Source organism: Dermochelys coriacea, chromosome 13 (assembly GCF_009764565.3).
Source record: "Dermochelys coriacea isolate rDerCor1 chromosome 13, rDerCor1.pri.v4, whole genome shotgun sequence".
Lineage (NCBI taxonomy): Eukaryota > Metazoa > Chordata > Testudines > Dermochelyidae > Dermochelys > Dermochelys coriacea.
In genome coordinates, this window is record NC_050080.1 from 425976 (window position 1) to 449795 (window position 23820).

The 23820-nt window shown below is 49.1% G+C and overlaps 1 protein-coding gene across 8 annotated transcripts in view; it reads left to right on the forward strand.

Annotated features, from left to right (window-relative positions):
• The window catches only part of CDH22 (cadherin 22), a 177231-nt gene that overhangs the window by 111114 nt on the left and 42297 nt on the right, over positions 1 to 23820 (forward strand). The window lies entirely within an intron of this gene.

A 23820-nucleotide genomic window follows, 5' to 3' on the forward strand; every position in this document is an offset into this window, starting at 1 on the left:
GACTTTTTGTCAGAGCTCTGTTGCTCTCCCATCCTCTGGCCACCTGGGTAATGTAACAATCCTGAGCACTTACTTAGTTCTTCACAGCTTTCAAGTGCTGCACAAACATTAACATAGTAACCCTCCCGGTGCCCCACCAGGAGGTGACACGCTTGTCTGCAGGAAGTCATCTCGCATTAACTCCCAGCTAGACTCACAGCATCTGTTCTTCATCTGGGGCACAGAGGAGAGCAACTTGTCCTGACAGCGCTCCAGGGTTCGATCCCAGGCCCATTGGAATCTGTGCTGAGTCCTCTCTGCTGGCACTGCAGTTTGGTGGATCCCCTTTACCTGTCTGATCCTTTGCTACTAGAAAGGAGGAGGAAAGAGGCAGCCCCTTCTGTAGCTGTGTTTCCATGGTGGCTCCCCAGCCCCTGACTCCGCTTTGTATGCTGGGCTTGCCTGGTGCCATGTACATGTCAGAGGAGCTGCAGTCTCACCTTGCAATGACGGGGAACAAACACTCTGCCTTTGAGGTGAGGAATCCCAAGGAGCCCGGGAGAAAACTGAGCTGAGATTGGCCTCATCAGCATTTTCAGTTCCCACTGGTACCAAGCTCCCAGTGCTGAGCTTTGGGGACCAGTAAAGGAAGAGCCAGAGTAGGTCTGGCATGAGTGCCCTCAGCCCCAGGTGGTCCCCTCCACCCACTGAAGGTGCCCCTAGACTGCGCTGCTCCAGCCCATTGCTTGTGTGAAGAGCTGCTCTGCCAGGGAATGCCATGATGTTCTCTGGGCAGGTTGTGGGGTTTGGCTCATGAATGTGGCAGGTTTGGTTACACAGATGAGTGGATTCTATTCCCCCCTTTTAGGGCAGCGCAGGGCAGCTGATGTGAGACCCTGTACATATGCCTACCTCTGAAAAGCTGACAGGACTCCAGCTCTACCCCGTGCTCCTGGGAGAGACAGGAGAGGGCCCTTTTTTCCTCATGTTGGCCAGTTCATAGCCTCTAACAGGGCTGGCCATCTCCATGGGTTCCTGTCCTCTGCCAGAACATATGTGACCCTCTGTCCATGTATCACTCTCACAAAGAACCTCATGCATTAAAGACACAAGAAGGGAAAGTCTCCCAGAGTGGAGCCCTATCATTTCCCAGCTCCATCAGGCTGGCTGAATAACTCCTGAAGCGCTTCTTCATGGCAGCTCATGCCTCCGATGACAATGGGAATGAGCAGTGGCACACACGGATATCTAGCACAGTTCCATAAACCCAACGTGCATGCAGCAGGCTTTGTGCCTGGGCTGTGAGGTTTCCTCCAGCCTCCTGGGAGACGACATCTGGTACATGGAACATTGACCAAGTCAGACACAACATGGAGGCAGCCTGGGTACTCGCTGCCCTCCTTTCCATGAGCCATCACAAAGAAGATCATTCATGCCCCTGGAAATGCCCATTTCACCCTGGAACAAACCCATTCCCCAAGTCCAAGAGATTCCCTCCTATGGTTTGTACAGGATGGAGCCCAGCAAACTCTGCTTTTTCATGCTACATTTGAAGTCAGGCTTTAGGATGACTTCAGACCCCAACACCTGCTGACAGCCATCCAAATGCTACCTCCTCAAAAGCCAGCAGCCTGGCCCAAGTACTGGAACTCCCTGCCCATGCAGAGGCCAGGGGGACAGAGAAAGTGAAGAGAAGGAGCTGCAGTCTGGGCTTTCCCAGGTGAACAGAGTTTGCTGGTGGAGGCTGTGCCAGAGCTGCATGGAGAAAGGAGTTTTGTTATTCCCTTGGAGAGTTAATTAATCCTTCCCTTCCAGGATGATTCTGGACTCTGCCAGGGCCCTCCCTCTACAGACAGAATTAGCAACCCAACAGGTCCCCATCCCCCATGGAATACCTGCCTCACCCCCAGCCGATGGCACCAGGCAAGGCACCTTCGGGTGATCCCAGTGACTGAGAACTCACCCTGGTGCCATTCTGCAGAAGCACCTGCACTGACCTGGGACTTAGACAGGTTCTGCTTCCCAGGGATGTCACGGAGTCCTCGGGCGATGCTCTGGAGCTGCTCCCTACGAAGCCACTCAGGACCCTGGGGAAGTCTCCTTTCTGTGAGCAGCCTGTCTGCAGGACATGCAGCTCACCCGGCTTCCACCTTCCTGGGTCTGACCTCGGAGCATCCAGCATCCTCTGCCCCTCCCTGCGCTTCCCACAGCAAGTCCGCCCAGGCTGGGTCCTGGGGAAGCCAGAAGGTCCTGCCCCCCAACTCCGCAGGCAGACGGGACTCTCAGCCAGCCAGTAAAACAGAGGTTTATTAGACGACAGGAACATGGTCTAACACAGAGCTTGTTGGTGCAGAGAACAGGACCCCTCAGCCGGGTCCATTTTGGGAGGCAGTGAGCCAGACAACCACGTCTGCCCTTCACTCCATGGTCTCGATTTAACCAGCCCCAAACTGAAACTTTCTCCAGCCCTTCCTCCCCAGGAGGGCACCGGATTCCTTTGTTCTCCAACCCTTTAGCTCTCCCCTTGCAGGGGGGAAGGGCCCAGGCCATCAGTTGCCAGGAAACAGGGTGTCGGCCATTCTCTGTGTCCAGACCCCTGCACACACCTGCCCTCCAGGGCTCTGCATGGATCATACACCCTTATCCCCCCACCTAGATACTTAAGAACTGCCTAGCGGAAACTGAGGTACCCCCCACACTATTCAGAGGAAACATTAAGAACAGTCCCAGTTCGTCACATCTCTCCCCCCATTGAGACCGAACTGAGCGGGGCCACTTTAGCCGGTGACCTGGGGAAGTTCGAACCCACCAACGTTCCCATGGATGCCCCAGCATCTCTCCCGTTCCTTGGTGGGAGTTACACCAGGCCTTTCCAGTTTCACGTCCTCCCTTAGGTTGGGGGTGGTTGACAGCACTTGCATGCTGCATGTGGGTAGGTTTATGTGGCCCATGCCCTTTTTCCACCCCAAAACTCCCAGGGGTCAAACTGGGATCGGGTCTTCTCCCAGCGCTCCAATCTGGAGGCCTGCAATTCGGGATCTCTTGGTTAAGAGCCCCCATCTTAACCTGGGCCACATACTGTTCACTTACAGAACTAGCATGGAGACATCCCTTTCTCAACAACCTTGTCTCCCCAACAAGCTGCCCCAAAACACAGCCACTTGGTTATAGGACTGTTTAACTTTCTTAACAGCTTTCACTTCATCTGAGACCTTCTCAAAGCTATCCACACTGGATCTTTCAACAGGAAAGTCAGCGGCTTCATTCACAACAGAAAATTTCTGGCTGTTAGGAACTGAAACTGTCTTGATTAAATCACTTTCACACCCTTCAGTTGCAGTAAACTGCTTGCAAAGACTCCATGAGGATTCCTTTCCCTAGAGCTTTTCTATGCAACAATTCACCCTTCACAGAAATTCTGCCCTTACCCTCTTCACCTAGGGCTTGCTCTTGAGAAACACTTTCCTGAGCAACAACAGACTCACTCTGGGTCTCACTTACATCCAGAATTACCTCTGGCCCATCAGGTGGATTCCTACACAATCCCCTTTCAGGCAAACTTACAGACTTCCTAGAGAAAAGGTTAGAAGCCTTCTCCTTCCCTTTGCCACACACAAGTTCAGGAATCTTTTCCTTCTTGCTACAGGTTTCCACACTCTCAGTAGGTAACACAATTGAATCACCTTTCTGCTCTCCTTGTGCCCTGGCTAGGATCTCAACCTGATTAGACAGAGTTGCTTCAGCCTTTCCCAACAACACACTAGCAAAAGGCAAAATACAAGCCCCAGAATTGTCTGGTCTCTGGGATTTTACATAGACACTAACTGGATGCTACCTAGTTACAGGGCCATCCTCCCGAGCAGACACAAACTTAGGACCATTCCCTTCCTGGGCTTTAGCTGAATCCAGAACCAACTCTGAGACAGCTGCACTATTCTCAACCATCACAGGCTGAAAGGCCCCTTCTGTCTGCTCCACAGACACACGCACACTTTCTCCTTTCCCAGACACACAGCTTGGGATCTCAGCACACAGGGCTGTTCACAGACAAGGGCTTGGAGATCAGGGTAGCTCCTCCATAGGCAAGTCAATACCCCTGACAGACACAGGCACGTTTCCTTCCCTGTCACACTTCTCCACCCAGCTAACAGGTAAGGTCCAGGGACACTCATCTGCCACTCTCCTTGCCCCACCCTGCTGACTAGACAAAGCCATCAGCTCACAAGGCTGCCTAGGCTCATCCAAACTTTCCTTACCAAGCACCTTGCCACTCCCAACAGATCCCCTGCCCTGCCTGTGTCTCCCCCCGTCAGCTGGGGTCTCAGCTCCCACTGTGCTCAGCGCTGCCCTTGCTGTCCCAGTGGGGGTAGGCAGCGAGCTCGCTGCTTTCCTCACTGCATCAGAGCCAGCGTGAGCCCCCTCTCTGGTGTGCAAGGGGGCAGGGAGCATCTCTCTGCCCCCCCCAGCCCCAGGGGTCTGGTTACAGGCAGGCAGGTATCCTGAGCCTAGCAGCTCCTCCCTGCCGCCAGCCAGGTCAGCTGCATTTTCAGTGACCATTTCCCTCTCCATCGATTGGTTCCCTGGATTCAAATTCAAACCCTCGGCAGTTACAGGAGCATAGTCTGGATCCTGTCCCAAAGAGAGACAGTCACCCCACAACAGGGTCTCACAGCTGGTATCCTTGAGAACCCCAATGACCAGCCAGCCCAACCTCTCCTGTGTCTGCACAGGGATCTGGGCCATAGGCAGGGCGAGAGGCTTCATCCCTGGGACTCTCACCCAGCTCACACAGCCCTTCAGATCTGGTGGGGCTGCACCACCCAGGGCCTGACAACAGTTCTCTCTGTCCCAGGATCTCGCCACCCCAGGAATGTCTCCCGATTGACCATCACCTTCCGCTCCCATCTGGCTGACAGAGTCTATGGCCTTGGGACCCAGCAAGGGAGTTAGACACCGGGGCTTTTTTCCAGAGGGTCCCCCTGATTCAAATCGCCAGCGTGCTCAAAGGCAGTGAGGTGGGCATCCACATTCCCCTTCCCCCTTAACCAGGAGCAGCAATTTAGTCTCGAGGTTCCCTGCGGAACTGGCACCCCGGGGTCTATCCCCACTCACCCCTGGGAGGTCCCCTCTGCCTCTCCGCTCCACCATCGCCAGTTCATGCTGCGGCTGCTTCTGCAGCTCTTTCTTGGACTCTCGCTGTCTCTCGCAGTCCTCTTGCTCTTTTGGACTCGGCTCCAATCCCCTCCATCTCCAATCCCCTGATGGGGAACCCGATCGTGAAGACCCTTGGCTGGACCCTTGTCTGGTCAGGGACAGGAGTCTTGGGGATGCCTGGCTACCACTCCAGCTACTCCCAGATCCTGCTATAGCCCCATTTGAGTCAGGAATCTGTTCCTTAGAGTGGTCATCCTCCTCCAGCTGCACGATTAACTGTGCTTTGTGTGATGGGGCAAGGCCAGATGGCTATAGAAAAGTAGTGGGAGATAGATATATTAGCTCCAGTCTAAACAAATCCCTGGTACCAGGATAAGTGAAATGGCAGCTACTCCAGGTCAATTAAGAGACCTGGGGCTAATTAAGAACTTTCCAGAAGGCAGGGAGAAGGCTAGGTTGATTGGGACACCTGAAGCCAATCGGGCTGGCTGGGTGGGGGGAACCCCGGGACTAAACCCCCTAGCCCCCGGGATAGGGGAGTGATTACAAGCAATTATAGATGTTATGCACATGGGGAGTGGGGGCACATAGCAGCACAGTGTCCCAGCACCGAGGAGCCTATGCAATGTAACTTGGGGGATTGGGAGGTCCCATGCTCCCTTATCCACCTCGTGGGGGTCGCATTAGCCCCGCATAATTACACCAGGCCAGTGAGGATAAATGGAGCAGAGACTACAGCGCTTGTGGACTCTGGGAGCGCTATCACCCTCATATCGGGTAAGCTGGTAAAAAATAGTCAGCTGCTACAAGCCAAACGCGTAGCAGTGATGTGCCGTGAGCCATTACCCTACCATCCCAGTGGAGATAGAGGTTCAGGGAAACTCCATTGAGGTGACCGTGGGCGTAGTTCCTAAACTCCCATATCCTGTAGTCATTGGGAGGGACTATCCAGGGTTTGATAATTTACTTCCCCCCGGAGAGGCTGGAGGGAGGTGGGGACCCTGAGGACAGCGACTCGTCACCGGGGGAATGTCAACCCCCGATGTTTGCTGAGATTTCTCAGGATCTGTTCTCAGCCCCCCAAAAGACCCGGAAGACAGAAAACAGAGAGAGAGGCTGCGAAGCCTGGATCCTGACCCAGGGCCAGAAGACCTCCCTAGTAGGCAGATGGACGTGAGCAGCCAACAGAGAAACTTCCACTACAGAAGGTGAGCCAGAAGCTGCCCCCAGCCATGACGGCGGCGAGCCGTTGGAAGAAGCAGAAGCCGGCCCCTGGGAGCTTGGGCAGGTTAGTCCAGGAAGAGAGACTTTTGGGCGGGACCAGGCAGAGGACCCCCAGATATGATAACGCCAGGAAAGAGGTGGTCGAGATTGATGGGATACCCGTGGATGGGACAGTCCGGGATCCCGGACCTTACTTTATAGTGAAGAAAGAACTCCTGTACCGCGTGATGCAAATGCAGGAGCAAGAGATCCAACAACTTCTGGTGCCACAAAATCATCAGAAAGCCATATTGAGTCTCGCCCACAGTCACCAGTTTGGAGGACACGTAGGGGTAGAGAAAACCCAGGCATGGATCCTGCGGAGGTTCTTCAGGCCAGGAGTACATGAAGATGCTTGGCGATACTGCACCTCTTGTGCAGAGTGTCAGTTACATAGCCCTCACCCCCACTTGCGGGCTCCTTTGATACCTCTTCCAATAACAGAGGTTCCTTTTGAACGGATAGCCATGGATCTGATAGGGCCCCTAGAGAAGACCGCTCAGGGCCACCAACATGTGCTTGTTGTACTGGACTATGCAACCCGGTTCCCGGAAGCTGTTCCCCCACGCAACACAGCTTCCAAGACAATAGCTAAGGAGCTAGTACAGATCTTTGCCCGGGTTGGGCTACCCAAGGAGATATTGACTGATCAAGGGACACCTTTCATGTCCAAGTTGATGAAAGATCTCTGTTCATTGCTCCATTTACAAGTCCTACGGACCTCTGTATACCACCTGCAAACAGCTGGCCTTGTGGAAAGGTTCAATAGGACCCTCAAGGCTATGATCAGGAAAGTGGTGAGCCGGGATGGGAAAGATTGGGATACCCTATTGCCTTACCTCATGTTCGCCATCCGGGAGGTTCCGCAAGCCTCCACGGGTTTCTCTCCATTCGAACTACTATATGGGCGCCACCCTGGGGGCATATTGGATATAGCCAAAGAAGCCTGGGAAGAGGAACCTAACCCCAGAAGGAACATAGTTGAGCATGTACTGCAGATGAAAGATCAGATAGCACGAGTTACGACCATTGTACGGGAACACTTGAAGAGAGCACAGCAGACCCAACGAACTCATAACTACCAAGCAAAGCTTCGACGGTTCCAACCAGGGGATCGGGTGATGGTACTGGTGCCCCCCACAGCAGAAAGTAAACTGTTGGCCCAGTGGCAGGGACCCTACAAAATAATCAAAGCCGTGGGAGAGGTGAACTATAAGGTGCGGCAGCCAGGCCGCTGGAAATCGGAGCAAATTTACCACATCAATCTTCTAAAACCTTGGCACGATCGAGAGGCATGCTTAGTCATGCAGGAGACCCTTCCCCAGGAGGATAACTTATACAAGCAAGTGAGGATATCATCCGACTTGACGCCGATCCAAAAGATCGAGGCAGTCGACATGATTAATCGCAACAGAGATGTGTTCTCTACAAAACCAGGGCGGACGACTGAGACCTATCCCCATATACGCACGATCCCTGGAGCCAAGGTAACATTGAGACCCTACCGAATCCCAGCCGCCAAAAGAGAGGAAATCAAGGCTGAAGTAAAGAAAATGTTAGAATTAGGGGTTATTGAAGAATCTTACAGTCAGTGGTCCAGTCCAATTGTTCTAGTGCCTAAACCTGACGGTACCATGAGATTCTGTAATGACTTTCGCCGACTGAATGAAATATCCCAGTTTGATGCATACCCCATACCACGCATCGACAAACTGGTTGACCGACTGGGTAGTGCCCGATTTTTGACTACACTGGATCTGACAAAAGGGTACTGGCAGATTCCTCTGACCAAAGAAGCTAAAGAAAAGACAGCATTCTCCACCCCGGATGGGCTATTCCAGTACACAGTCCTCCCTTTTGGGCTACATGGGGCCCCAACCACATTCCAGTGCCTCATGGATAAGCTGCTGCACCCCCATACTAGTTATGCAGCTGCATACCTAGATGATGTCATCATCCATATGCCAGACTGGGGAACTCACTTGGAGAAAGTTGAGGCAGTACTGCACACCTTAAGGTGGGCTAGCCTCACTGCCAATCCCGCTAAATGCGCCATAGGGCTAGCAGAGGCTAGGTACCTGGGATATATTGTGGGAAGGGGCATAGTGAAGCCCCAAATGAATAAGCTAGAGGCAATTCAAAACTGGCCCCGGCCGACCCGAAAGAAGCAGGTCCGTGCGTTCCTAGGCGTGGTAGGCTACTACCGATGTTTTATTCCCCACTTCGCAACTAGGGCAAGTCCCCTAATGGGCCTGGTGAAGGCCCGAGGTCCAGACACAGTAAAATGGACCGACGCAGCAGAGGGGGCATTTACAGACCTTCGGACGGCCCTTTGTAATGACCCCGTACTCATAGCCCCGGACTTTAACAGGGAATTTATTTTACAAACAGTTGCTTCTGAGGTGGGGTTGGGAGCAGTTCTGTCGTAAATGGTGGGAGAAGAGGAACACTCGATCCTCTATCTAAACAGAAAACTTCTCCCAAGAGAACAGAAATATGCTGTAGTCGACAGAGAATGCCTTGCTGTCAAATAGGCTATGGAGACACTGCATTATTATCCCTTAGGCCGGCAATTTACGCTTGTGATGGACCATCCACCCCTCCAGTGGATGCAGCGGAATAAGGAAAAGAATGCAAGGATCACCAGGTGGTTCTTATCCCTCCAACCATTCCAGTTCCGCATACTGCACAGGGCTGGATGCCACCATGGCAATGCTGATGGTCTGTCACGAGCATACTGCCTGGCGTCCCAAGTTGCCCTACTCTATGGTGTTGAGCGGGGCGGGGGATATGTGACGGGGCAAGGCCAGATAGCTATGGAAGAGTAGTGGAAGATAGATATATAAGCGCCAGGCTAAACAAATCCCTGGTACCAGGTTAAGTGAAATAGAAGCTGCTCTAAGTCAATTAAGACACCTGGGGCTAATTAAGAACTTTCCAGAAGGCAGGGAGAAGGCTAGGTTGATTGGGACACCTGAAGCCAATCAGGGGCTGGCTGAAACTAGTTCAAAGCCTCCCAGCATGTCAGGAGCTGTGGGAAGAAGTTGCGCGGTTGGAGAGGCTGAGTAGTGCGCATCATATCAGGCACAAGGAAGTAGGCCCTGAGGTAAGGGTGAAGTGGAGCTTGAGGAAGTGAGGACTACTGTGGGGGAAGTAGCCCAGGGAATTGAACAAGTCATGTTTCTAAAAGGTCAGCTACCATAGCTGATACTATTAGGGTCCCTGGGCTGGAGCGGAGTAGAGGGTGGGCCCGGGCTCCCCACTCCCACCTTTGCCCCCTGTTTAATCACTGAGACTGGGAGACAGCAGAGACTGTGCAAGGAAGGATAACGTCTCTTCACCTCCCTCGCTGGCTTATGATGAAAATGGCTCAGTAGACTGTGACTCTTGTCTCTAGAGAAAGAAGGGTTACGTGGAGGGTCACAGTGAGCCTCTGAGGCTAGCGAAATCTGCCAGGAAATGCGGGACCCACGGAGGCAAGGACAGAGCTTTGTCACAACTGGTGAACTTTCCAATGCTCAACCCTCTCTTTTTGCACAGGGTTACAATGTCCTTCTTAAGGAGATGGTGACAGGCCATCACTCCGCTCTTCCCAAATTGTTGTGGACTCACAGGCCTGTGTGCTCTCAGCTCCCCATGGTTTCCAGGGAGAACCCCTCATGTGCCAGCCCTTCTCGAGGTCACCACCTCTTTGCCAGGGTTGAGCTGCAGAATCCTCCGCCCCTGGGACCACTCGCTGCAATCCCCAGGGGAACCCTGTTACTGCAAAAGTCCTTCTCTCGCCCAGGGCCAAGCCGCAGGCTCCTCCACCCCTGAAACTGCTCCCCGCAGTCCCCAGGGGGACCCCATTACTGCACAGTCCTTCTCGCTGGTCACACACTCCCAGGGTTAACCGCCCCCCGAAACCGCTTCTCTCTGAGCCTTCAGCACGCCTGCTCCTCGTCAATCCCCCTTCATTTTACTGCTCCCCAGTCACTTACTGCAGGAAGCGCCATCCACGGGGTACAGTACATCCCACCGCTACCACCAGTTGTCACGGAGTCCCTGGGTGATGCTCTGGAACTGATCCCTATGAAGCCAGTCAGGACCCTGGGGAAGTCTCCTTTCTCTGAGCAGACTGTCTGCAGGACACACAGCTCACACAGCTTCCACCTTCCTGGGTCTGACCTCGGAGCATTCAGCATCCTCTGCCCTCCGTGCGCTTCCCACAGTGAGCCCGCCCAGGCGAGGTCCTGGGGAAGCCAGAGGGTCCTGCCCCCCAACTCCGCAGACAGACGTGACTCTCAGCCAGCCAGTAAAACAGAAGGTTTATTAGACGACAGGAACATGGTCTAACACAGAGCTTGTAGGTGCAGAGAACAGGACCCCTCAGCTGGGTCCATTTTGGGAGGCAGTGAGCCAGACAACCACGTCTGCACTTCACTCCATGGCCTTGATTCAGCCAGCCCCAAACTGAAACTTTCTCCAGCCCTTCCTCCCCAGGAGGTCACCTGATTCCTTTTTTCTCCAACCCTTTAGCTCTCACCTTGCAGGGGGGAAGGGCCCAGGCCATCAGTTGCCAGGAAACAGGGTGTCGGCCATTCTCTGTGTCCAGACCCCTGCACACACCTGCCCTCTAGGGCTCTGCAAGGATCATACACCCTTATCCCACCCCCTAGATACTTAAGAACTGCTAGGGGAAACTGAGGCACCCCCACACTATTCAGAGGAAGCATTAAGAACAGTCCCGCTTCATCACAGAAGGCTAGTGCTAAATAACCCCCATCCCTGGAGAGCTGGCTGCAGCAGGAGAGTGGTCCCATAGCACTCTCTGTAGCAGGCTGAGATTGGATCTCTGTATCTGTACCATGGTGAGTCTGAGGTTCCCAGCTGCTAGTTCAGTGCCACTCCAACAAGAGTGGTCACTCTTCCACGAAGCCCTGCAACAATATCAGGATTCTGATGCCCAAGAGTATCTTTAGATTCCACAGCCATCTGGGTGGGTCACCACAGCACACCAAGTCCTGGGCTCAGCCATCCCCTCTCATGACAATAAGAGATGGCAGCCCAGGCAGCTTGGCTTGCATCACTCAGTGAAAAACAGCCGCAACCTGTGTGTGTCCAAATATAGGTGGCTGTGCCAGAGAGGAGGGTTAAAAAGCAGCATAAACCCAATCAGGACATGGCAGGGAATCTTTATCTAAAGGGAAAGAGCTTTTAATTTCATTCCAGCTCTTATTCACTGTCTGACAAAGGCAGGGGCTGGGACATTTTTAGATGGGAATTTTCTGTTTCCAGTTGGCTTTTCGGCTCCTGCTGTATTTCCTCTGCACAGTGTGATTTTTCTCAGCCGTGCCATTGTATTAGGTAATACATTGATAGACTGTCTGTGTACGTGAGCTTGTTTGTATGGGAGTCTTTTGTTTCTCTCTCTGCAGCGAGAGCCTGAGTTCTGATTGCCTGCGTTCCAGGCTTTATCAGCACTGGGAAGATGTTGCTTGGGATTTAAGGTTCTCAGAGATATTCTTGTTTGGCATTCACCAAATTCAGAGACATGTGTTGGACACGGGCATTTTATATACTTCAACAACACAGCAAGAACTACAATCTGCCACAGCACAAAAGAGAGAAAAGAAGAAAACAAACATCACAAAAAGCTTTTCATAGGGTTTGAAAAGCTTCCCATTAACAAAACCACCATTAACAAAAGCCAGCGGACATAGCAGCAGATGTGCTCCTCATCGTGGTCAGGGGAGGAATGAAACAACCTGCTTGAGAAATGCAGAAAGATGAGCACCAAGAAAGTTGCCTAAATGAAACAGCCACTTGTAACATCCAAACAACAGGCGATGCCAGCAGGAAGAGAGGAAAATGGATGACAAGGACTGCATTCCAATCAGAACCGGGGACTGCGACAGCATAAAGTTCTGGATATCAAACACTGTGCAGGCTTCAGGCAGAGGAGCAAGGAACATCCCATAGTCCAGGAAATCTGGAGAACGTGGGCTCAATCAGCTCAGTGGGGTTGGCTGCAGCATCACATGTGAGTGCCCAGACACTGGAAGGCAGGGGTCATGTTCTGCTTGTAATGGCAGGTGAGTTTGGTGGCTATAGCTCTGTGCCCAGTTGACAAACATCCACATGACAAAAAATGCTGCATCAATTCAGCATAATTGGCCATTTCTGGGCGTTAGAAATCCTGGGCTGAGCTGGGTGGGCCCGAACCTTTTCTTCCTGCTGATCTCAGCTCTGGACATGTAGGAACAGCATGGGGCAGACAGCTGTCTGAATGGCCCCGGGGAGAAAAGAGAGAACTTCACATCCTATCGCTGTCTGGCCTCGATTCAGCATGAGCACTGCAGAACCACAGTCCCCACAGCATGTTCCAATGGGGCAAGTTGTCCGTAAACACTCTGACAAGTTTCAGAGTAGCAGCCATGTTAGTCTGTATTTGCAAAAAGAAAAGGAGTACTTGTGGCATCTTAGAGACTAACAAATTTATTTGAGCATAAGCTTTCGTGAGCTACAGCTCACTTCATCGGATGCATTCAGTTTTCCACTGAATGCATCCGATGAAGTGAGCTGTAGCTCAGGAAAGCTTATGCTCAAATAAATTTGTTAGTCTCTAAGGTGCCACAAGTACTCCTTTTCTTTTTGCTAAACACTCTGGCACCTCACTGTGAGAGGAGCACAGATGTCACGTTAGCGATGCATGCATGTGCACATAAGTAGCTAAGTGTTTGTGTTATAGCTCTTGTGTGGTGGAGATGCAGCCAGCAAGGTGTATTTGTATGTAGTTTACCTGACCACAGTACCTTGCCAGTGGCATGCTTCTCTTGTTTACACCAAGTCCCTGCTGTTCAGTTCACCCATCCCTAGCATGTATTCCAATTGAAAGCTGCCCCCAGTGCCAGTTGCCCCCACTTGCTCCCACCATCTATTGAAAACATGCTGCGGAATCATTAACGGCCCCAGCCTCAACTTCACATCTCGCCCTCCAGCACCGGAGGCCACTAAGCACCGTGCAGATGCGCTGGATTCAGCACTGACTGTGGAGTGAAGCCGTCTTTTCTCTAGCCGTGAGCAGTCCGCCCAGCACCTTACCTGGCCTCCCTTTTGCTACATCTCCAGCCAGCTCACTTCAGGCTGTGACTGGCCAGTTCCCATAAGTGAAGCAGGATCAGGACTTGCTGCTATTTGGAAGAAGAGCCCGAAGGAAAACTCACATACTGCAGAAAGTGGTGTTGGGAGTTCAGTAGGGGGTGCTCTGAGGGGAGACTCATTGTCTCCAAATATAGAAAGGAATGTTATGAAGATGAGAGAGATCAGTAGGACAGGACAGGATGACAAGGACAGGATGAAATGGAGTGGGTTCAAGCTGCAAGAGGGGAGGAGAATTTAGGTTAAATAGCAATAATAACACCACCACCTAGCACTTAGATGGGGCTTTTTGTCTTCAATTTGCTGTACAGACATTAAGTGACTCATCCCAGAACCCTGCAGCAACAATCAGGGTATCTGAGAGCTCCCAGGGTATTTAAGGCAGTAGAACAAGTTGCTGAGGGTGCTTTGTAGAATTACCAGGACTGGAGAGATCCAAGGCTGGAACCCAGGAAAAATAAACTCAATCCTGCTACACTGTAGAGAGCTGGACACGCAGGCTCCTCAGAAATCCAGCTCCTCCCACTGGATTCTGTGGGAGAGGAGCGAAATGGTAAAGGGACTGGAATTATTGCAGAGCTCGATAAGGACAATCAATCCTTAAAAGACAAAGTAGACATGATTTAAAATACACTCACAAGCAAAGCAGTTACAAGTGTGAGAAGAGAGGCTCCAGCACAGAGTTATACTCACACCTGCACCCTGGCCCTGGCTTTGCACAGAATCAGTGGATGTCAGATGCTTCTAAACCCAGGGGTCTCTCTCTTCTTGGTGATTGGATCTTTCTCCCCAATTATTTTTATTAAATAAGTTTCTTTATGCAGCAAAGACAAGAGGACAAACAAAACAGATGTGTGTGTCTCATGTCTACCACAGAAATAGGCAGACATATGGAGAAGAGAATGAAGTACCATCTCCATCTCTAACTACATATGCAATGGAGAAGAAGAGAGAAAGGTGCTAGAGGTCAGGAGACATGGAAGAATAATGGGAACGCTTATGTAAATACCTTGATTAACCCATCAGAAGGATCTGAGATTTTGTTGCACCAGTTTCTATTATTTCTTCCAGCAGTTCAGTCTCCATCTGAGAGATTTTTGCTGATTTGGACACCCAGAGGTTTTCCCATTTCCTTGCAATTGCATTTTTGGCAACCGATAACAACAGAGCAGAAAGTGAGTACTGGAGGCTGCTATCCAGGCCAGGCTGGTGTTAGAGGCCTCTCTGAAGAAATCTGAGGATCAAAGGAAAGGTAATGCCCTTGGCATGCTCTGTGCTTCCATTGGGAACTAAGGCAGAAAATGGGGGTATATCCCACATGAGGACATGCCGGGGTCCTGCCCACTTGCTGCGATGGCTCTTGGAGATTATCAGCATCTGTCTATGAACATAAGAATGGCCATACTGGGCCAGACCAATGATCCATCTAGCCCAGTATCCTGTCTTCCGACAGTGGCCAGTATCAGATACTTCAGAGAGAATGAATAGAACAGGCAGTTCTGGCATGATCCACCCATGTCATCCAGTCCCAGCTTCTGGCAGTCAGAGGCTCAGGGAATCCCAGAGCATGGGGTTGCATCCCTGACCATCTTGGCTAATAGCCATTGATGAACCTATCCTCCAGGAATTTATCTAGGTTTTTTTTTTTTAACCCCATTATACTTTTGCCTCCACAAAATCCCCTGGCAACGAGTTCCACAGGTTGACTGTGTGCTGTGTGAAGAAATACTTCCTTTTGTTTGTTTTTAAACTTGCTGCCTATTCATTTCATTGCGTGACCCCTAGTTCCTGTGTTATGTGAAAGGGTAAATAACACTTCCTTATTCACCTTCTCCACACCAGTCATGATTGTATAGACCTCTATCATACACCCCCTTAGTCGTCTTTTAGTCGTCTCTTTTCCAAGTTGAACCGTCCTAGTCTTATTTAATCTCTCCTCATACAGAAGCTGTTCCATACCCCTTATAGTTTTCGTTGTCCTTTTCTATACTTATTCCTTTTCTATATCTTTTTTGAGATGGGCGACTAGAACAGCACTCAGTATTCAAGGTGTCGGCCTACCATAGATTTATATAGTGGTATTAGGATATTTACTGTCTTATTGTCTATCCCTGTCCCAATGTTCCTAACATTCTGTTAGGTTTTTTGACTGCCGCTGCATGTTGAGTGGATGTGAAAACTATCCACAGTGACTCCAAGATCTTTCTTATGTGGCAACAGCTAATTTAGACCCCATCATTTTGTATGTATAGTTGGGATAATGTTTTCCAATGTTCCTCACTTTGCACTTACCACCATTGAATTTCATCTGCTATTTTGTTGCTCAGTCACCCAGTTTAGTGAGATCCCTTTGTAATTCTTGACAGTCTGCTTTGGACTTAACTATTTTGGATAATTTTGTATCATCTGCAAATTTTGCCACCTCGCTGTTTACCCCTTTTCCCAGATCATTTTTGAACAAGTTGAACAGCACAGACGTCTGGGGGACCCCACTATTTACTTCTCTCCATTCTGAAAACTGACCATTTATTCTTATCCTTTGTTTCTTGTCCTTTAACCAGTTACTGATCCATGAGAGGACCTCCCCGCTTATCCCATGACTGCTTAGTTTGCTTCAGAGCATTTGGTGAGGGACTTTGTCAAAGGCTTTCTGAAAGTCCAACTACACTGTATCCACTGGGTCACCCTTGTCCACCTGCTTGTTGACACCCTCAAAGAATTATAATAAATTGTCGAAGCATGATTTCCCTTTACAAAAGCCACGTTGTCTCTTCCCCAACATACTGTGTTCAACTGTGTGTCTGATCATTCTGCTCTTTATTATAGTATCAACCAATTTGTCTGGTACTGAAGTCAGGCTACTGGCCTGTAATTGCCAGGATCCCCTCTGGAGCCTTTTTTAAAAATCGGCATCACATTAGCTACCCGCCAGTCATCCGGTACAGAGGCTAATTTAGATGATAGGTTACATACCACACTTAAAAAGAACAGGAGGACTTGTGACACCTTAGAGACTAAAACATGTATTTGAGCATAAGCTTTTGTGAGCTACAGCTCACTTCATCGGATGCATGCAGTGGAAAATACAGTGAGGAGATTTTATATTCACAGAGAACATGAAACAATGGGTGTTACCATATACACTGTAACGAGAGTGATCAGGTAAAGTGAACTATTACCAGCAGGAGAGGAAAAAAACCTTTTGTAGTGATAATCAAGGTGGGCCATTTCCAGCAGTTGGCAAGAACATGTGAGGAACCAGTAGGGGGGAAAAATAAACAAGGGGAAATAGTTTTACTTTGTGTAATGACACATCCACTCCCAGTCTTTATTCAAGCCTAATTTAATAGTGTCCAGTTTGCAAATTAATTCCAATTCAGCAGTCTCTCGTTGGAGTCTGTTTTTGATGTTTTTTTGTTGAAGAATTGCCACTTTTAGGTCTGCAATCAAGTGACCAGAGAGGTTGAAGTGTTCTCTGACTGGTTTTTGAGTGTTACAATTCTTGACGTCTAATTTGTGTCCATTTATTCTTTTATGTAGAGACTGTCCAGTTTGGCCAATGTACATGGCAGAGGGGCATTGCTGGCACATGATGGCATATATCACAGTGGTAGACGTGCAGATGAACGAGCCTCTGATAGTGTGGCTGATGTGATTAGGGCCTATAATGGTGTCCCCTGAATAGGTACGTGGACACAGTTGGCAACGGGCTTTGTTGCAAGGATAGGTTCCTGGGTTAGTGTTTTTGTTGTGTGGTGTGTGGTTGCTGGTGAGTATTTGCTTCAGGTTGGGGGGCTGTCTGTAAGGAAGGACTGGCCTGTCTCCCAAGATCTGTGAGAGTGATGGGTCGTCCTTCAGGATGGGTTGTAGATCCTTGATGAAGCGCTGGAGAGGTTTTAGTTGGGGGCTGAAGGTGACGGCTAGTGGCATTCTGTTATTTTCTTTGTTGGGCCTGTCCTGTAGTAGGTAACATCTGGGTACTCTTCTGGCTCTGTCAATCTGTTTCTTCACTTCAGCAGATGGGTATTGTAGTTGTAAGAACGCTTGATAGAGATCTTGTAGGTGTTTGTCTCTGTCTGAGGGGTTGGAGCAAATGCGGTTATATCGTAGAGCTTGGCTGTAGACAATGGATTGTGTGGTGTGGTCTGGTTGAAAGCTGGAGGCATGTGGGTAAGCATAGCGGTCAGTAGGTTTCCAGTATAGAGTAGTGTTTATGTGACCATATGTGACCATCACTTATTAGCGCTCTCATGTCCAGGAAGTGGATCTCTTGTGTGGACTGGTCCAAGCTGAGGTTGATGGTGGGATGGAAATTGTTGAAATCATGGTGGAATTCCTCAAGGGCTTCTTTTCCATGGATCCAGATGATGAAGATGTCATCAATGTAGCACAAGTAGAGTAGGGGCATTAGGGGACGAGAGCTGAGGAAGCATTAAGTCAGCCATAAAAATGTTGGCATATTGTGGGGCCATGCGGGTACCCATTGCAGTGCTGCTGATTTGAAGGTATACATTGTCCCCAAATGTGAAATAGTTATGGGTGAGGATAAAGTCACAAAGTTCAGCCACCAGGTTAGCCGTGACATTATGGGGATACTGTTCCTGATGGCTTGTAGTCCATCTTTGTGTGGAATATTGGTATAGAGGGCTTCTACATCCATAGAGGCCAGGATGGTGTTTTCAGGAAGATCACCGATGGATTGTAGTTTCCTCAGGAAGTCAGTGGTGTCTCAAAGACAGCTGGGAGTGCTGGTAGCGTAGGGCCTGAGGAGGGAGTCTACATAGCCAGACAGACCTGCTGTCAGGGTGCCAATGCCTGAGATGATGGGGCGTCCAGGATTTCCAGGTTTATGGATCTTGGGCAGCAGATAGAATACCCCAGGTCAGGGTTCTAGGGTTGTGTCTGTGAGGATTTATTCTTGTGCTTTTTCAGGGAGTTTCTTCAAAAACAGATTCCATCGAGAGACTGCTGAATTAATTTGCAAACTGGACACCATTAAATTAGGCTTGAATAAAGACTGGGACAGGGTGTGTCACTACACAAAGTAAAACTATTTCCCCTTGTTTGTTTTTTTCCCCCTACTGTTCCTCACACGTTCTTGCCAACTGTTGGAAATGGCCCACCTTGATTATCACTACAAAAGGTTTTTTTCCTCTCCTGCTGGTAATAGTTCACCTTACCTGATCACTCTCTTTACAGTGTGTATGGGAACACCCATTGTTTCATGTTCTCTGTGTATATAAAATCCCCCTACTGTATTTTCCACTGCATGCATCCGATGAAGTGAGCTGTAGCTCACGAAAGCTTATGCTCAAATACACGTGTTAGTCTCTAAGGTGCCACAAGTACTCCTGTTCTTTTTGCGGATACAGACTAACACGGTTGCTACTCTGAAACATAGCACACTTAATACTTCAATTTTATAGTTGAGTTCCTTCAGATCTCTTTGGTGAATACCATCTGGTAACTTATTACTGTTTAATTTATCATTTTGTTCCAAAACCTGCTCTATTGACACCTCAAGCTGGGATAGTTCCTTAGATTTGTCACCTAAAAAGAATGGCTCAAGTGTGGGAATTTCCTCACATCCTCTGCAGTGAAGACCAATGCAAGTAATTCATTTAGCTTCTCTGCAATGACTTTAGAGTGATCCTTTAGCACTTTGATCATCCAGTGGCCCCACCCATTCTTTGGAGTATTCCTGCTTCAAATGTACTTAACTTTTTTTTTTTTTTGCTGTTAGTTTTTGTGTCTTTTGCTAGTTGTTCTTCAAATTCTTTTTTGCCCTGCCTAATTACATTTGTACACTTGATTTGCCAACATTTATGCTCCTTTCTGTTTTTTTCAGTAGGATTTGACATCCAGTTTTTAAAGGATACCTTTTTGCCTCTAACCGCTTCTTTTACACTGTTGTTTAACCACGGTGGCATTTTTTGGTCTCGGTATTATTTTTTAATTTGGGGTACACATTTAATTTGAGCCTCTAGTAGAGTTTTTTGTTTTTTTTTTTTAAAGTTTCAATGCAGCTTGCAGGGATTTCACTTTTGTGACTACTCCTTTTAATTTCTGTTTAACTAGCTTCCTCATTTTTGTGTGGTTCCCCTTCTTGAAGTTGAATGCTACTGTGGTGGGTTTCTTTGGTGTCTCCCCTCCCCACCCCCGCCGGCCAAAGATGTTAAATTTAATTGCATTATGATATAATTCAGTAGTTCAGCTATGTTCACTTCTTGGACCAGATCCTGTACTACACTTACAAGTAACTCGAGAATTGCCTCTCCCCTTGTGGGTTACAGGACTAGCTGCTCCAAGAACCAGTCATTAATCGTGTCTAGAAAGTTTATTTCTGGATCCTATCATGAGGGACATGTACCCAGTCTATATGGGGATAGTTGAAATCTCCCATTATTACTGAGTTTTCTAGTTTTATAGGCTCTCTAATCTCCCTGAGCATTTTGCAGTCATCATCACCATCGAGGTCGGGTGACCGGTAGTATATCCCCACTGCTCTACTTTTATTAGTCAAGCAGGGAATTTCTATCCATAGAGATTCTGTGGCACAGTTTGAGTCATTTGAGATTTTTACTGTATTTGGCGCTATGCTTTCTTTTACATATAGTGCCACGCCCGCACCAGCATGACCTACTTGTCATTCCTGTATATTTTGTACCCTGATATTACTGTGCCCCATTGATTATCATCGTTCCACCAAGTTTCTGTGATGCCTGTTATATCTTCATTTAATACCAGAGACTCTCATTCACCTATGTTATTACCTAGACTTCTAGCATTTGTATACAAGCACTTACCAAATTTGTCAGTACTCAGTTGTCTGCCTTCATGTAATGTAACTGGATGGGACTCTTTTTTCATTTGACTGTTTCTCTTCAGTTCCTGCCTGTACTTTATCAGCTTCTGTCTTCTCCTTTTTACCAGGATATGGAGAATCCCCATTAATAGACCCTCCCCTAAGGAACATCTTTGTCCGAACCGTGTGCTCCTCTGCATGTGTTGCCTTTCCCCCTGCCCTTAGTTTAAAACCTTCTCTACAACCTTTTCAATTTTACATGCTAGCTTTGGCTCCCAGTCTCCGAACACATATAACGTTCTGCTAGCGCAAAGGGGCGGGGGAGGTAACTGCATGGGCAGAACATATATTTTCATGTGCATATATATGGGTGATGATTTTGGACAGTTTTGTCCTTTAATTTTCAAGCTAGTGACTGTCTGTCTGTCTCTGCCTCCCTGTATTTTGCTGTTTCCTATGGTGTTTGTGCACCAGGATAGTGGTTTAGCCAAGGGCAGGTGTTGGTTTTAATGAGAACCACGCAGCTAAAATCTTGTGAGGAGGGTGCTCTGTAAGCACCCTAGCCTGACAGGTATGCAGCAGTGTTACCTGTAACTTCATCGATGACCCCTGAGGAGGTCAGTCCCATGGCTGAGCTGTGGCTAAACAAGGCTGGGATGTGAGTGGCGGAATCTGTGGCCTTGCGATCACATTGGGAACCACCCTTCTTGTCTGAAAACTCTCTGGTGGAGCGCTTGGGTCTTATCTCTGTGTCGTTACTAATATTGATATTGCTGCTTGGAGGCCCCCGGCTGGATCAGGGCCCAATTGTGTTGGGCAGGGCACAAACAAATAGGAAAACAATCCCTGTCCTGAAGAGCTCATGGTCTAGGAATCTTCTCCCCACACTTCATCCACACACAGTCACCAGGAGCCTTCTGCTTGCAGCCTCTGCCATCTGTCGTGGCCTTCCTGTGCCTTCCTATATCATCAGCTCTCCCGCTCGTTTCCTCTCTCAGTTCCCTTGCCTCTGCCCCTCAGTTTATCTTTCCCTCTGTCATTGGCCTGAACACTTTAATTTATTCACCACCCTCCTTTCAGTAATTTATCCCTTGTACTTTTTGTTGTCTTGGATTATTTAATTCTGTAAAATGCTTTGGGATGCCTTGTGTATGAAAGATTCTGTAGACAATACAATTATATTGTATTGCCGATGATTCGCTGGCCTCCTGAACTTCTAATTCTTATCATGGTGGTGTTATTATAGTTTATTATTTATGTTGTGTCTGTGCTGTGAGAGCTCAATCAGATGGGGCTGTGCCGTGCTGGGCACTGCAGAACCAGCCCCTGCCTGCGAAGAGCTTGCAGTCCAATTGTGCTGTGATTTAATGCTAACATGATTGGTTGCGAGTGTATGGTTACTGGAAATATTGTACTGTGCTGGGCAACTGGGGGCATAGATCCCAGTTGTGATGTTGTGGTTAAAGTGGAGGGCTGGATTCTCCACAGGCTCAACGACAGACTGACTTTGTGACCTGGGGCAGGACATATAACCCCTGTGTAGAATGGGGATAACTGTACCTGCTGTTTCACTATTGCCTGGGGGTTGTAGAGGGGGGTTGTAAGGCTAAACTCCCTGTTTGTTAAAGCACATGAGGCTGCACGGATGGAAGGTGGTAGGGAAATTAGAAGGATTCCTGTTCGAATGGCCCTATTTTGTATTGTGCTGAGGCTCTGGTCAGGGGACACCGAGCTTGGGGGCTAGGCTGGCAGGAGGTGCCCCTCCCTGACATGCTGGATAGTTGCACCGGGACTCTGCCTGGCAGGTGAGCCCTGCTTGTGGGTGCTGTCCTCTACGCTGTGTGGTTTGACCATGGCTCTGTGCTGGCTCCTGCCCTGTGGAAATGGCCTGTACGGGAAGCTCCGAGCTGGGAGAGTTTTGGGGAGTGGCTCTCTGGGGCTTGCTTGGTGCGGAGACGGGTTTGTGGGTCCCTTTTGGCCTTTGAAGCAGCTGTGTCTGTGATACCGTCTCTCTTGCTCTTTGTAACCATCAGGTACATGGCACTGGGCTGATTCATGGCACTGGTGCCAGCCCCGTAAGATCCCAGATGCAGCCACGCAGCTTGGCTGCTTTTTCCTCTCGCTTACACTGAGCTGCTCAGCAGGCATGAGGCGCAGCCTGCCTCTGATAGGACGGTGCTATTACCTCAGCAGCCTCTTCCTTCCCCAGCCCCTTTGGCCGCTTACTGGAAAATGGAGGAATTTGGGAAGAGGCGGGATCCCAATCCTACCCCATCTTACTACTCCCCTAGCTTGTGCTCTGTGAAAGTCCCTGTAAAAGATTCACAGGGACAACTGAGTGCTCAGGGTGCTGGAAGGCTTTATTCAGGAGCTAGCTGTGCAGGTGAAACACGGGTCGATCCACCTACCTACAGAACCAGAGCAAGATTGATTGGGGCGGTATCAGGGGATGGGACTCTCAGAAACAGGACAAGACCGAAATAAAAGGGAAAGTTAGACTGAACTGTAAAAACCCTTCCTAACAGCCAGCGGCCTGTGAAATGGTGGGATAAACACCTGCAGGAAACCAGAGGAGTTTTCATTTGAGTTATTTAAAACTAGATAGCACAAAGTAGGAAAATACAGGGAATGTCAAGGGACAATCTGCTGTTTGTCTGTCTGCTTAGGTGTTTGCATTAGCACCATTCATGGTGGTTGTGGTCCTTGCTTGTAGACCTCAGGGATACATGGTCTGGGATCAAATTGGACCTTGCCACCTTTAATTTTTATGACTGCATTTATATTTACACTATTTCTGTCCTTGGCTCCTATCCCCACACAGCTCTGCTACTGCACCATGCTCCAGACCTCCAGTAACCCTGACTTAGACGAGTGCAGCCAAAGAGAGGTTCCCGAGTCATGAGAACTGCTAACCGGGGGATGCACCATTCTGTGCAGTTGTGCTGGTCTGGGAGTTACTCATGGCTCCTTTATTGCCTTGAATCTGAATAGATCTCTGAGCCATTAGCGATTATCTTCGTGAACTCGTGGAGGAGGGGAGAGATACCAGAGGACTGGAAAAGGGCAGTTATAGTACCTAGCTATAAAAAAGGGAATAAGGACAACCCAGGGGATTATAGACCAGACAGCTTAACTTCAGTACCAAGAAAGATAATTGAGCAAATAATCAATGTTTGAAAGCACCTAGAAAAAAATAAGGTGATAAGTAACAGTCAACATAGATTTGTCAAGAACAAATCATGTCAAACTAACCTAATATCCTTCTTTGATAGGGTAACAAGCCTTGTGGATGTGGGAGGAGGGCAGCAGTAGATGTCATATATCTTGACTTTAGTAAGGCTTTTGTTACCGTCTCATGGCCTTCTCAGAAACCAACTAGGGAAATACAGCCTAGATCAGGGATCTCAAACTCAAATCACCATGAGGGCCACATGAGTTTTCTAGTTTTATAGTACAGTGGCCCGAGGGCCGCATCACTG